This window comes from Canis lupus, chromosome X, assembly GCF_048164855.1.
Source record: "Canis lupus baileyi chromosome X, mCanLup2.hap1, whole genome shotgun sequence".
NCBI lineage: Eukaryota > Metazoa > Chordata > Mammalia > Carnivora > Canidae > Canis > Canis lupus.
Window position 1 is genome coordinate 88,372,864 of NC_132876.1, and position 14,031 is coordinate 88,386,894.

Consider the following 14,031-nt stretch of genomic DNA (forward strand, 5'->3'; position numbering starts at 1 on the left):
GCCTAGGAAAGTGGCTGATAGAAGCTCAGAGAAAAATGGAAGATTGTTTGTGTATGGTAGCACACTTTTTGTAAATATTGTGCCAGTCTGGCAAGATAACAACATGTTTTTCCCTTGAGGAACTTCCAGTTAGTCTTCATGAGCATTTTTTTCCTTAACATTTTTATTGAGGTATAATTTACACTCAAGTCACTCATCTAAAGCATATAATGCAATGACTTTTAGTGACTTCCATAGTTGTGACTCCACCACCACAGTTTTGGAATCTTTTTTCACCCCCAAAATAAACCGTGCACCCCTTAGCCATCACTCTCATTTCCCCACACACATGCCCCACCGCACCTCACTCTGCCCCTGGCAACCACTAATCTACTTTCTATCTCTATGGATTTGCCTGGACTTGCCTCTATGGATTTCTGAACACTTCATATAAATGAAATCATAGAGTATGTGACCCTTGGTGACCTGCTTCTTTCACTTAGTGTATCTTCACAGTTCATCTGTAATGTATCATATATGAGAAAATATTTAAAATATTTTATTTATTTATTTATTTATTTATTTATTTATTTGAAAGGGAGACAAAGGGAGAGAGAGAGAAAGCACCCGAGCGAGGAGGAGGGGGAGATGGAGAGGGAGAGAAAAGTCTCAAGCAGATTTTGCACTGAGTGTGGAGCCCAGTGCTCCAAGGATGATGATCCTGAGATTATGATCTGAGCTGGAATTAAGAGTTGGACACTTAACTGAGCCACCCAGGTGGCATGTATGAGCTTTTAAGATGAAACCAAATTATACGAATTCTAAGACGAAACCAAACTATACTTATAATAGACTTCCCCTATTCCCTTTGAGACATCTCTCTCCCAGACAAATGGTTAAACTCTCCAACCAATCAGGATGTCTTGCTGTATTGTGTAGTGTTGTGTGTGTACATGTAAGTGTGTATGTTTTAAGAACATCTCCCTCCCTCAGTTCTCCATCCTCCTGCACCATCTTGCAGGATTGCGCCCCCCATCCCTGGAGGTGGTGGGGTGGGGCGGGGTGGGGTAGGGGGGCAATGCACAGATGTCATTCTGGGATTTCCCTTCCCCATTTTCCTGGGATGTCACCATTTCCTGGATCCCATATTTTTGCTTATCTACATCGTTGCTTTGCCATAATACAGCCTCAAGTAATATCCTAAGATGAGGTGTGTGGAGGACAAGTTTTCTGAAATTTCTATAAGTGTCTTTATTTTACTGTCATATATGAGAATAGATTGGGCCTCACTGAGTGAAAGGTCACATGTTGAAAATTACTCTCTCTCTCATCCCTTAGAAGGCAATGTACCATATCCTTTGGCATATGGTATCGACAATGAAAAGTTTGATACCAATATTATTCTTGTCTTCTGTAGGGAGTGATTTCTTTTTACTCTCTGAAAATTTCTAAGAATTTAAATGTATCCCTGGAGATTTCTTTAGATCAGGGTTCTGTTTGATTGGTTGTCTGTATATGCCTTACGCTGGACACATAGCAGGCATTTTCATGGATACTCATGCTCCTGATCTGCAGGTTCCACATTGTTGGCTTGATAACTTCCCCCTCTCATTTTCCCCATCGTCTCTTTCTGAAACTCCTAATCAGTCAGATGTTGGACCTCCTGAATGGATCTTCTTTTTTTGCTCTTGTTGTGGTTTCCATCTGTGATGGTCAAATTTTTTTGAGGACTTAATTTTTTTTATTTAAATTTTACTTAGTTAACATTAAGTGCACTATTGGTTTCTGGAGTATAATTCAGTGTTTTATCACTTACATTGTGATGGTCAATTTTTTGTACCAGCTTGGCTAAGCTACAGTACTCAGTTATTCAATCAAATGCTAACTTGGGTGCTGCTGTGAAAGTGTTTTGTTGGTGTGGTTAACATTTATAATCAGTTGACTTTAGGTAAAGGGGCAGATCCTCCACAATGTGGGTGGGCCTGGCATAATCAGTTGAAAGGCCTTAAGAGCAGAACTGGAATTTTCCTGAGGAAGAAGAAATTCTACCTGTGGTCAGCTCCTATCAAAGATTTCCCGCCTGCCCTTCCTCATGACCTTCCGAAGCACCTTCACACAAATCAATTCATATATATATATATATATATATATATATATATATATATATATATATATAAAGTTTGTTCTCTCTGGTAGAACCCTGACACACATACCATCTTTTTGTCTTTTAAATTAGACTTTTTGAAAGATTTTCCTTCACCTCCTCTTCTAATTCTTTTCCATGTAATTTATTTTAGCAATAACATCTTCAATTTCTAAGTATACTTTCTTGTTCTCAGACATTCCCTTTTTCATAGTATCCTATACTTATTTCACTAATACAATACTTACTTTACTCTTTCTGGATTTCAAACTCTTTTCTCTTCCTCCAGTTCTCTATCGCCTCTCCAACTGCTTTTTTTTTTCTATTTGTTTATCTAAATTTCTTTTCACATTGGAGTTTTTCCTTAAATGCTTGCTGGAGGTGGGGAGGGAGTAAAAGAGGGGAGCCCTGCATATCTGGATATTGTTGACCTGTAACCTCTGCCATCAGACTGTGTGGCTGTTAAATACCAGAATGAAGAAAAATTTTTATCTCAGGACCTTAGGTTTGTTTTGAGGTGAAGTCTCCTATTTTTTGCTTGAGTGATAGACATGATACATGTGCTACAATCAAGATGGATGGGGAGTTTTCTGTTTCATATTCAGACTACCAACAAGTCCTCAATGTCTCCCCCTGATCACCCTCTGTTATGTCTGTAGTTCTGCAGGGCAGGCTGTGACCTTTTTTGCTGTAGCCCTTCCATGCATGCTATGGGCTCTCTGGCCTCCTTCACCTGCTTCCTTAGTGTGACGAACTCTTCTGTATATTTTCTGCCTTCCAGAGATGTTTTGCACTACCTCACCTGCTCCCAGCTCTCTCTTTCTCATTCTCTTCATTGCCATGAGTTTCTGTATTTTTATTCCACTTCTGTCACTTGATGTTGGGAGGAAGAGGAAGCACATGCATGTGCTCAACTCATCAAATGTAAAGGGGCATTTGACTCTTGTTTTTTATATACATATTTGAGTATTAAATATTAGCTGAAGGTGGTGATAGTGATGGTGGTGGGAAAACACAAATCCTGTAAAGCAAGATAAAGATACTTACATTTGTAAAATATCCCTTTGTGTCCTCTCTTCAAGAGCCCTGGATGGTTCCTCACTGATCATCACATCAAAGCCAGATGAAGCCCTCAAGGTCCCACATTAAATGGTCCTACTTTACCGTTAGACCCTTCTCTTTCCTTGGTTTGGTCACCAGCCCAGAATGTGTCCTCCTACAGACCTCTCTCCTTTTCTACCCTGAAAGTCCGGCCTCTCTACCTTGACCCTTACAGTTTCTTCCACCTAAGATACTGTTCTATACCATGCCAAATATTTCAGTCCCACCTATGCCCATCTCAAAGCCCAGCAAGCCTTCCTAAACCAATCCCGACTATATGTTCTTTTCCTCCCCTGCAGCGCTTATATGCTTACACTCACCTATCACAGCAGTGTGTTTGTTCATTCCTGCTATAAACATGTAATGGGCGCCAACTATGTACCAGACACTGTGCTAAGCATTAGTGATGGAGAGATGAATAAATCAGAGGTGTTCTCTACTTTTTCAGCAGCATGTTCTCATTCCCTGTCACACGTGCTCAACCTCTCTGCCCAGATTCCCTCATATACTCTCTGCTACTGGCTTTGAAGCAGCTATTAACATAGCAGGTGCCTGCCTGCATTATTGCATTAGACTTCTCCTATGTCCCCTTGCCCTTTGATATTTTTAGAGGTAGTTCTTTCCCTTCTTTCGTTCCTTCACTCCACTGAGGAACCCTTCGTCTTCTCAAATAAGCCAGAGGTTTGATAGGCATTTCCCAATGCCATCTGCCAAAGACATCAGAATGCATGTGCAATGCTCAAAACTGACAAACACACCAGCCAGAAAGGCACACGCAGCATCCACATAGCCATAGGGTTTTTGGAGTCTCTGCTTGCAAACAGCTATAGACAATACTCTGGCAAAGTCCTATATTCATGCCCATCCCTACCTCCAGCTCTATCAGCCAACTGTCATCCAATGCAGAGGGGAAAACATTAACAATGTACACCCGCAGCCTCCCACCCACTTGCGCGTAACACAGGTGTTCTCCAAATGCACACAGGAGCAAAGAATACTTTGCTCACTAATCTCTGTGCCTCTTTTGCTTTTCACGGTCCCCTGGCCTTTCATACAAGAGTCTGTCAGCCCCACAGGGATCCATGGTGTCAGGGTGGCCTTCAGCATTGTCTCAGATGAGGACGAGTGGGTTGTGCTTTCCTATCTGCACACCAGTCAGTCATCAGATGCTGGCTCCCCCAGAAGAGGGTAAGATCTTGGGCCAGGCAGCTTTCTTCAGTGGGGGCAGTCTTGCAAAGACTACCAGCTGGAGGCTGCCTGCAGGTGGCTGGGGGAGCAAAAGCTTGTTCCAGAAGGGGGATCTGCGCGTCATGGCATCCACCGCAGTTGACTTTTCCCAGAAAGCCTGTGCTCTAGACAATGGTGTGCTCCCGAAGTAGGTGTGGGCACACCAAAATCGATTCAAACACTTCCTGCAATAAAGTGGTATTTTCTCAGTCCTCTCCCCCTACCACCACCACCACCCAAGCCTTAGGGGAATGTCACCTGCAAGGAGGCTGCCACCACTCTACACTCAGTACAAGCTCTGAGCACTTCTTTGCCACAGAAATAACAAGGGGATTAGGAGGAACGTCACAGGCTGTCAATTACTGGTTTATCCTTTCAGATCAGTGAAGGAAAAGAACCAGCACAAGACAAAGGATGGGAGAAATGAGAGTCTACTCCCACCCCTTTCCTTGAATGCCATCTTTCCCTTTTTATTCTTGGCCTTGAGCTGCTGCGGTTTGCCCAAGGTCTAGAGTAATCTTTCGTACATAGTAGGTGCTCAGTAAACATCTAAAGAGTGAACAAAGCAGCCTCCTAAAAACCACTCTCCTCCTACTCAACCATAGTGAAGAGAAAAGCAGTCCTGGAGAATTAGTGGAGAAAGTGCATTTCATTACACTATTGTTTCTCATGGCTTATTATCTTAAATGTTCTAGATGGAGGGACGTCTGGGTGGCTCAGTGGTTAAGCGCCTGCCTTAGGCCCGGGGCGTGATCCTGGAGTCCGGGGATCGAGTCCCACGTCGGGCTCCCTGCATGGAGCCTGCTTCTCCCTCTGCCTGTGTCTCTGCCTCTCTTTCTGTGTCTCTCATGAATAAATAAAATATTTTTAAAAAATGTTGTAGATGGTGACTTTTTTTTTTTGCTCGACTGCTAAGAAGATGCATGTGGTTCAACTCACCAAGCAGTAATCATACCTACTTGTACCTTTCATGGCGTCCATTTCAATCTGTGTTCCAGAAAGGATAAATCACAATCCTGCTTTGGATTGAGCCCTTGCTCACTGTACTGTCTGCTTTCCCTGTGGGTTGCCAGGAACCAGTGGTGAAGGTCAAGGCATATGTCTCTGACATCAATGATATTTTCAAAGCTTGTTATTTCAACAATGAAAACAAATAAGGAAAGGCAGCGACTGAAATGCCCATTGAATGCACAGTATCTAAATGCTGTCGGTGTTATGTCCTAGAGAGCCCATGAGTCCTGTGAGTGAGAAACTTCGAAACTGAAAGGTTTCCCGTGGAGAGCTCACAGCAGTTTCTTGGTCTCTCCCAAAATGTTGAGTCGGCCTGCCCCTGATATTCAGTTGACCACTGTAAGGTGATGGAGCCACCTTGTCCTTGGCAAGTTTTCCAAAGCCTCATGATTTGGCCCCAATCTCCTCTCCTAGTTTCAGCACTGGCCACTCTTTATTTTTTTTTAAGATTTTATTTATTTATTTATTCACGAGACACACACACACACACAGAGAGAGAGAGAGAGAGAGAGAGAGAGAGGCAGAGACACAGGCAGAGGGAGAAGCAGGCTCCATGCAGGGAACCCGATGTGGGACTCGATCCTGGGTCTCCAGGATCATGCCCTGGGCCGAAGGTGGTGCTAAACTGCTGAGCCACCCGGGCAGCTCCGGCCACTCTAACCCACAGGCACAGCAAGTACTTCTCGCTTCCCCGGACCCTATCCATTATCAGCCTTGTCCATTCTTTAATTATTCCAAGGATAAAAAAAAAAGAAAGAAAGGAAGGAAAGAAGGAAGGAAGGAAGGAAGGAAGGAAGGAAGGAAGGAAGGAAGGAAGAAGAAAGATAGAAAGAAAGAAGAAAGCAAGAAAGCAAGAAATCAAGAAAGAAAGAAAGAAAGAAAGAAAGAGGCTTCCAGAAGCCAAGCAGGGAAGGTGAGCATGCGATTTGGGGGCTGCATGGGACAATAGCAAGTGGGCACTGCTGGGTGGGGCTGAGCTGACGCGAATGAGATTCAAAAGGCAGGGTGAGTGGCCTGGAGTTGTGGGGCTGGAGAGAGGATGGAGCAGAGATGCAGGAGGCAAACTATGAGGTGTTAAAACCTCCGTGATTCCCCGGCCATAATCCGGTGACCCAGCCAGGAAGTCACCTGCTGCTTCAGGGGACAAGTTCCTGCGTGTCTCTGCACACCTCCAAGGCCTTTGCTGCAGCAGGCCCCCTGCCTGCCGGCTTTCTCCGGCTTAAAGACTACTCAGCCCAACCGCAGGACAGGCCCCAAGTGTCAAGAAATTAACTAAGGTCCCTGGGAGCAGCCATCAACCAAAGAGAGATGGAAGTTGGCAGATAAATACCCCCATTTCTTGCCACTCTATCCTGAGGCACCTCCCACGATCTCTTAGAAGCTCCCCCGTGGGAACTTGCCTAGCTGCCCACAGAGGTAACCTGTTTGCTTACACCTCGTTTATTGGCATTCCCCCCCCAACCTCTTTGTCTCACTTCTTCTCTCTCCCTCATGCTGTTTCCTGGGGTCCCCTCCCAAATAACCTGCCCCCAAATCCCCATCTCAGGGTCTGCTTTGGGGAGTGGTAGAGGATGATCCAAACCAAGACAGTAGACTAGACATGCATGATACTGGCAAGAAGGAGATCAAGTCTGAAGTAGGAAACATCTCATGGTATAAAGATATTGTAGGATCAACACAGCCCCATTTACCAGAGTCTGAGGACCGGGGGAGAGGGCCTACCCACCTTCCTCCAGGTATATTCCGCCCATCTGGCGCCAAAACCTCAACAGAGGGCATATAGAGATGATTTGACCAAAATATTTGTCCTGCCCAACTTTTACTTCATTTAAACTTCCACCTGAGCAAATTTCAATGCCATTGAGATTTAACTCTGAGACATCTATATGTTAAACAGACTCAAAACCTAGCTTGATAAAGCTGAGCCATAAAAATATTGTTCTTGCAAATAAAGAGCAACTTTTCCTTTCCCGTCGGAAGTCAGATGGAGAGAAAATAAATTAGGAGGTGGTGAGGGCTCTGCGTCCCAACCATTGTTTATAGCTCTCTTTACTTAGCCATTCTAAATCATGCATTGCCTCTAAGGGTCATAAAGATATCACTTTCCCCACTCAGCAAGAGAAATGAGAGGTGAGGAAGAAGAATGTTATTTCGCAGGAAGGGAAACAGAGCTCTGGAGATTTATCCAGGCCTGCATCTGAGTAACTGGCTGACCAAGGGGTTTGCATTCGGAGCATCAGAACTTGAGCCCTTGGCTTCATCTAGAAGGCCCAGAAATGGATGAGATGCCAGGCCTTCTGCAAAAGCAGTCACAGCCAGATCACTAGTACCTTCCAATTATATGATATTACCCAACTCTCCCCTACTGAGAAATTTTTAGATATGTAATTGCTAGCAATTTCCAACCAACAGTTTTCGGAGAGATTGGTATTAATAAGAATTCAGTTAAAGGCACAGACACGTTGAAACAGCATCTGCTACGTGCGGGCGTTGTGATAGCACAAGGTTTGGGACATCATCCATGGGTGTCCAGGTAGTTAATGAAGGCAACCAGCTTCCTGGGAGAGGAAGGATCCTGGGGATTGCTTACCTCCTCCACCCACTCAGTACACCAAGAACTTAGCAGCAATTGCCATTCTGGAGCTTTCCTTTTTTTTTTAATAAATTTAATTTTTATTGGTGTTTAATTTGCCAACGTACAGAATAACACCCAGTGCTCATCCCGTCAAGTGCCCACCTCAGTGCCCGCCACCCAGTGACCCCCACCCCCCGCCCTCCTCCCCTTCTACCACCCCTAGTTCATTTCCCAGAGTTAGGAGTCTTCCATGTTCTGTCTCCCTTTCTGATATTTTCCACTTATTTTTTCTCCTTTCCCCTTTATTCCCTTTCACTATTTTTTATATTCCCCAAATGAATGAGACCATATAATGTTTGTCCTTCTCCGATTGACGTATTTCACTCAGCATAATACCCTCCAGTTCCATCCACATCGAAGCAAATGGTGGGTATTTGTCGTTTCTAATGGCTGAGGAATATTCCATTGTATACATAGACCACAGCTCCTTTATCCATTCATCTTTCGATGGACACCGAGGCTCCTTCCACAGTTTGGCTATTGTGGACATTGCTGCTATAAACATCAGGGTGCAGGTGTCCCGGCGTTTCATTGCATCTGTATCTTTGGGGTAGATCTGGAGCTTTCTATATGTAATATGACCTAGAGGGATTTGCTAACAGAGGACTATATGAAGAAAACCCAAAGGTTCATTGAAAATAACTGAATCCAACTTTAGTAGCAATTAAAATATACGTTCATATATATATATTTTTTTAATTGCTACTAAAGTTGGATTCAGTTATTTTCAATGAACCTTTGGGTTTTCTTCATATAGTCCTCTGTGTATATATATTATATATATAAAATCTCATTAAAATCCTAGTAAGGCATCTGCCATAGTTTATTTACATCTACAACTCTGAGAACCACCATGCCTGATCTCTTTGTATGAGCCAGGTACTGGGCCAAGTGTTTTCTACTCAAACTCATTTAATACTAATGAAACCCTATGCAGTGGCTATAATGAGCATCATTTTGAAAATAAGGACAAGGAGGTTCAGAGAGATAAATCAACTTGCCTAAAGACACACAGCTAAGAAGGGGTGGAGATGAGAGTGAACCCAGGACCATTCAAGAGCCCATGCTGTTCACTGCTGCATATTAAAAAAAATTAATTTCTAAGCTTTCCTCACTTTATTTAACTAGATGCACAGACTTGGGATTCGCAGTTTACTTTATCTTTGGAATGAGATTACAAGGCCCTCAAGAGAAGATATACATTCTTTCTTTTCTAATTAATTAACAAACTTTATCAAACTTTGGTCACCTATGGAGACCACTATACCATGTACCTGGCAACTAGGACAGAAAACCTTCTCTACACTGAATTTTCGTTATATCTCTCTCCATCTGTATTTACACGTACATCTGTACTTACACCTATGTTTTTAACCAGAGGACCTGGTATAACTCACACAAAGTGGGTATGAAATGGTCAAGAGCAAAGCCCAGGTTCTCAGGGCCATGGAGAATACTTACTGCTTTCTTAGTATGACATAAAAGGGACAATTTCTGGGTTGTGGAAGGGTTTTAATGTACTATAGAGAAAAAAAAAAGAGCATATGTGTTCAATGTTGTGGCTCTGGAATCAGACTGACCTTGTTTCAAGCCATGGCCTGAACAATGTGATCTTTATTAACAGTGTGATCTTAGACAAGTGACTTACCACCTCTGTATTAATTTTCCAGGGCTGCCATAAGAAATTACTACTAACCAGGTGACTTAAAATGACAGAAGTGTCTTCTCTCATAATTCAGGAGCCCAGAAGTCCTAAAGCAAGGCATCTGCAGGATGGATTCCTTCTGGAAGCTCTAAGGAAGAAATCAGTCCCATGTCTCTTTCCTGGATTCTGGTGGTGGTTACTTGATTACTCCAATCCTTGTCACTGTCTTCACATGGGTTCCTCTCTCTGTATCACCATGTGCTCTCTCCTTACGGTGACAGCCATCATTGGATTAGGGGCCCACCCTACTCTTATAAGACCTCATCTTAACTAATTACATCTGCAAAGACCCCATTTCCAAATGAAGTCCTATTATGAAGTCCTGGATGCACATGGATTTGGGGGTGGGAGGACACTGTTCAACCCATTACTCCCTCTAAGCCTCAGTTTCCATACCTGTAAAATGTGGATAAGAGAGATGCTTAGGTGGCTCAGTCAGTTAAGCATCTGCCTTCAGCTCAGGTCATGATCCCAAGGTCCTGGGATCGAGCCCCAGGTCGGGCTCCTTGCTCAGTGGGGAGTTTGCCTCTCCCTCTGCCCCTCTCCCTACCCACTCAGTCTCTTTCTCTCTCAAATAAACAATTTTAAAAAAATCTTTTTTAAGTGTAGATAATAGTACTGCCCTTCTGAAGTTACTGTAAAAATTAAATGAAAGAATACATGGGAGCACCTGGGTGACCCAGTCAATGGAGTGTCTGACTGGGTTTTGGCTCAGGTCATGATCTCAGGATCCTGGGATTGAGCCTGCATAGAGCTCTGTGCTCAGCAAGGAGTCTGTTTGAAATTCTCTCTCTCCCTCTTCCTCTGCTTCTCCCCCTACACACTTGCACACACACTCTCTCAAATAAATAAATAAATCTTTAAAAACAAATACACATACAGTCCCCATACATAGTAAGAAGTCAATAAATGTTAGTAATAAATAACAGCTGTAATCATAATAACCAGCCTGAAGTATCTCTCTACCATAAGGCAGAAGCTTAGGGCAGGCAGATAGAGGAATTTGGGATGACAGGTAGCTGGAGCATGCTCTGAGATTTACTTTACTGCAGCGTGCTCAAAGAAGAGTTTTGCATCACGTGAGATGAGGGATAAGATCAACTATTTAAGAACAGTAATAATATGAGCAAGGCACTGGTTCACTGTACACCAGATGTGGAGACTGAACTGCAAACAGACCAGCCGAATTCTTACAACTAATATGCTAGCTCTTCTGTGCAAGAGGCCATTTGGTGTTTGAAAATGCCAATTCATTGCATCCCATTTTCCACCTCTCCTGCCACTTTCTTTGTATCAGAGTCATCGCACTTAGAGAATCCTCACACTTTTTCCCTAATCTCTCAAGGAAGCCACTTTGGTTTGAATATGGATTATCCTAAAGCTCTAGGTTTCCAATTGGCTATTGCACAGGTTCATGCAATGCTGGAACTTCCCATCTATAAGCTACAAAGCCACTGGTTGTCATTACCTCACCGACCCATCAAACTTTTCAAAGTTAGCCAAGCCACCGCAGCATGTGCCAGCCTAAAAACAAGCTTTGAACAACTGGGACTATTCTAAGAAATTGCCCCCAATTTCTCCTCTTTTTCCTCCTTATATTAATTTTCCCATCTTTCTGGTTTCTGGATTCCTGGCTCTGTGCTTCTTACCAGGGCTGACCTTAAGTCTAGTTTACCCATCTCACCTTCACCACCTTGGGCAAGAAAATCCCTGATTCACCCTCAGTCCAGAGGGACTCCCGGTGGTGTGTAGCAAAAGGAGTTCCTCTGTTGTCTCACTTGCCGGTGTTCTCATTCTTTCTCTCTGTATCTCTGTCTCTGTCTCTCTCTCTTTCTCTCTCTCTCTCTCATCCACTCACCTTCTGTGACCTATATCCGTGCATGCTGCAGGGAGAGGTGGTGGTTCACTGTGTCTCTCTGGTTTGGAGCAGGAAGAGAACAGCTTCCAGGCTGCAAAAATCCTGAACCCGCCCCCTGCCCCCCCCGCCCCACACCTTTCCCAAAGGACAAAGAGCTTGTTCATGCACACTGCAAAGAGAATAAGAGATCCATACAGCCTTCTCTCTCCTCCTCCCCCACTTTCTGCATCCAAGGGAGAACAGTCCAGAGCTTTGTTCTTTGGTCTTTGGAGTTTCAAGCCTGCTCTGTGGGGGCTACATTTGCACTGAATGTAAATATTCATTAATGTATTTAATTCCCATCCTGAGTATCTTTCTGTTTCATTATTGTCTGTCTAGTGGGCTGAGACTGAAGCTGACTTTTTCTGTATATCTTCCTGGTCCAGCATCACATATAAATGGGCACTTAATAAGTGATTTTGGTCATGATGGCATAATTAAATCTTTTTGTATTGGAAATTACACATGACTTGACTCGGGGGCTGGTCTAGTCTAATTGTGTTTGTGTTCATTTTCTTGCTTTTTCCTTTATCTTGCCTAATCCTGTCTTAGCAAAGTGGGCTTTAAATTCCAAGGAAGCTCACGTGGGATTTCAGTCCCAATTCCCTTATGTTGGCTGACCAAGGGCAAGGAATTAAAAATATGTATATATATGATCCGCCTGGAGTGGGCATAGAGTGATCTGGCCTTTAACGTATTCAAACCACTAATGCTGTCATTCCTAGGCAAAATGTCTTGTCTTCAAGGAAAGCTTTTATGCCTTGGAAAGACTCCAGCTTCTCACTCTTACTGAAAGAACAGATCCAGCTTTAAGAGGCAATGCCTATTGTCTGGAGGAGAAAACAGCCCTATGCGTTAGTCTGATCTGGAGGCTGTAGAAAAGGACATGGGAACTCTACCCTTAACACCAAATTTACATGTTCCCCAAAGACACAGTAGCATGACACCCACTCAAAGTCAGGGACAGACATGGCCACCCAGAAAAAAAGGCCATTTAAATGGGTGACTCCATGGTACCAGGCTTCTCTCTGACATTAAAGATAAGCATTGCTATCATTTTCCAAGGTTTGCTTCTGTCCTGTGTCTAACACGGCAGCCACTGGCCACATGTGGCTGTTAAAATGTAAATTAATGAAAATTAGATTAAATGTAAAATCCATTTCCCTGATCAAACTAGTCACATTTCAAGTGCTCCAATAACATGTGGCTAATGGCTATGTTTTGGTCGGTACAGACACAGAACATTTCCACCATCACAGAAAGTTTGGACAGGGCTGGTCTACCTTAGAGTGCATTGAAATAAATCTGTGCATTACAGACTGGAATTTGGTGGGGTTTATACCTCAGCTAGTACCCCAGGGTGTAAATTATGAGTTGGGTGGTTACCTGTCAAAGAGCCACAGGCATAGAGAGGCTCCAGGACAAGCCATTGTAGCCTGGAAAATTCTGGCAAGAGGCCAACTCGGCCTGAGTCCCTTGGAGGTGGAGCTTTCTGATGCGGTTCAATTCAGATCCCACACAATAGTAAAACCTGCAGCTTCCGAGGATGCCCGCAGCCAAACATGGGGCTGATTGGGGTGAGGGCGTTGGTAAGCTCTCTGCCATTCGGTCTTGGAACCTGCTTTTGTTATTTCTTCACATTTTTCTATAATGATATTTCCTTTTTTGCATTCCACACATTCAAGGAATGTGATGAATAGTTCAATAGAAATTCAGAGAGATGGTATTTCTTGAGCTCACAACCAATGGCTCTGTGGCAAGAAAGGGGTGAGAAAACTTGGCTTTGGCCTAATTGAGTTTACCAGTCCCCCGTGATAAATTATTTCTTCCAGTCTAGATCCCCGTTTATTTTTTAAAAAGATTTTATTTATTTATTCATTCATGAGACACCCAGAGAGAGAGAGAGAGAGAGAGAGACAGGCAGAGATACAGGCAGAGGGAGGAGCAGGCTCCATGCAGGGAGCCCGAGGTGGGACTCGATCCCAGGACTCCAGGACCACACCCTGGGCCAAAGGCAGGCGCTCAACCGCTGAGCCACCCAGGTGTCCCTAGACCCCCTTTTAAATACAAACATACTACCTGAGCAGAGAAACGCAGCGAGCATGCAACCCTGGATGACACACCAGCGTAGCTTAACGCATCAGATCTCGGTGGAGGAGCAAGGCCCAGGGAGAATTATGCGGGGAACAAATAAAGCTTAATGAAGAAGCAACAGAGAAAGGTCTGTGCTGTTTGTCGGTAACTCTTCTCGAAGGAGACTTGGGAATCTATCCTTTCTTTCCCCTGTGGTTCCCTTAACAGCTGCCGTGTCAAAGCACAAATGATTCCTCAAG

The 14,031-nt window shown here is 43.8% G+C and overlaps 1 long non-coding RNA gene across 1 annotated transcript in view; it reads right to left on the reverse strand.

Annotated features, from left to right (window-relative positions):
- Positions 1 to 11,766, reverse strand: part of LOC140627580 (uncharacterized) — a 127,704-nt gene extending 115,938 nt beyond the window's left edge. The window contains exon 1 of the long non-coding RNA XR_012026253.1: positions 11,660 to 11,766. This is a non-coding gene — a long non-coding RNA (uncharacterized lncRNA). The remainder of the gene's footprint in view (positions 1 to 11,659) is intronic.
- Positions 11,767 to 14,031: the final 2,265 nt, after the last annotated feature.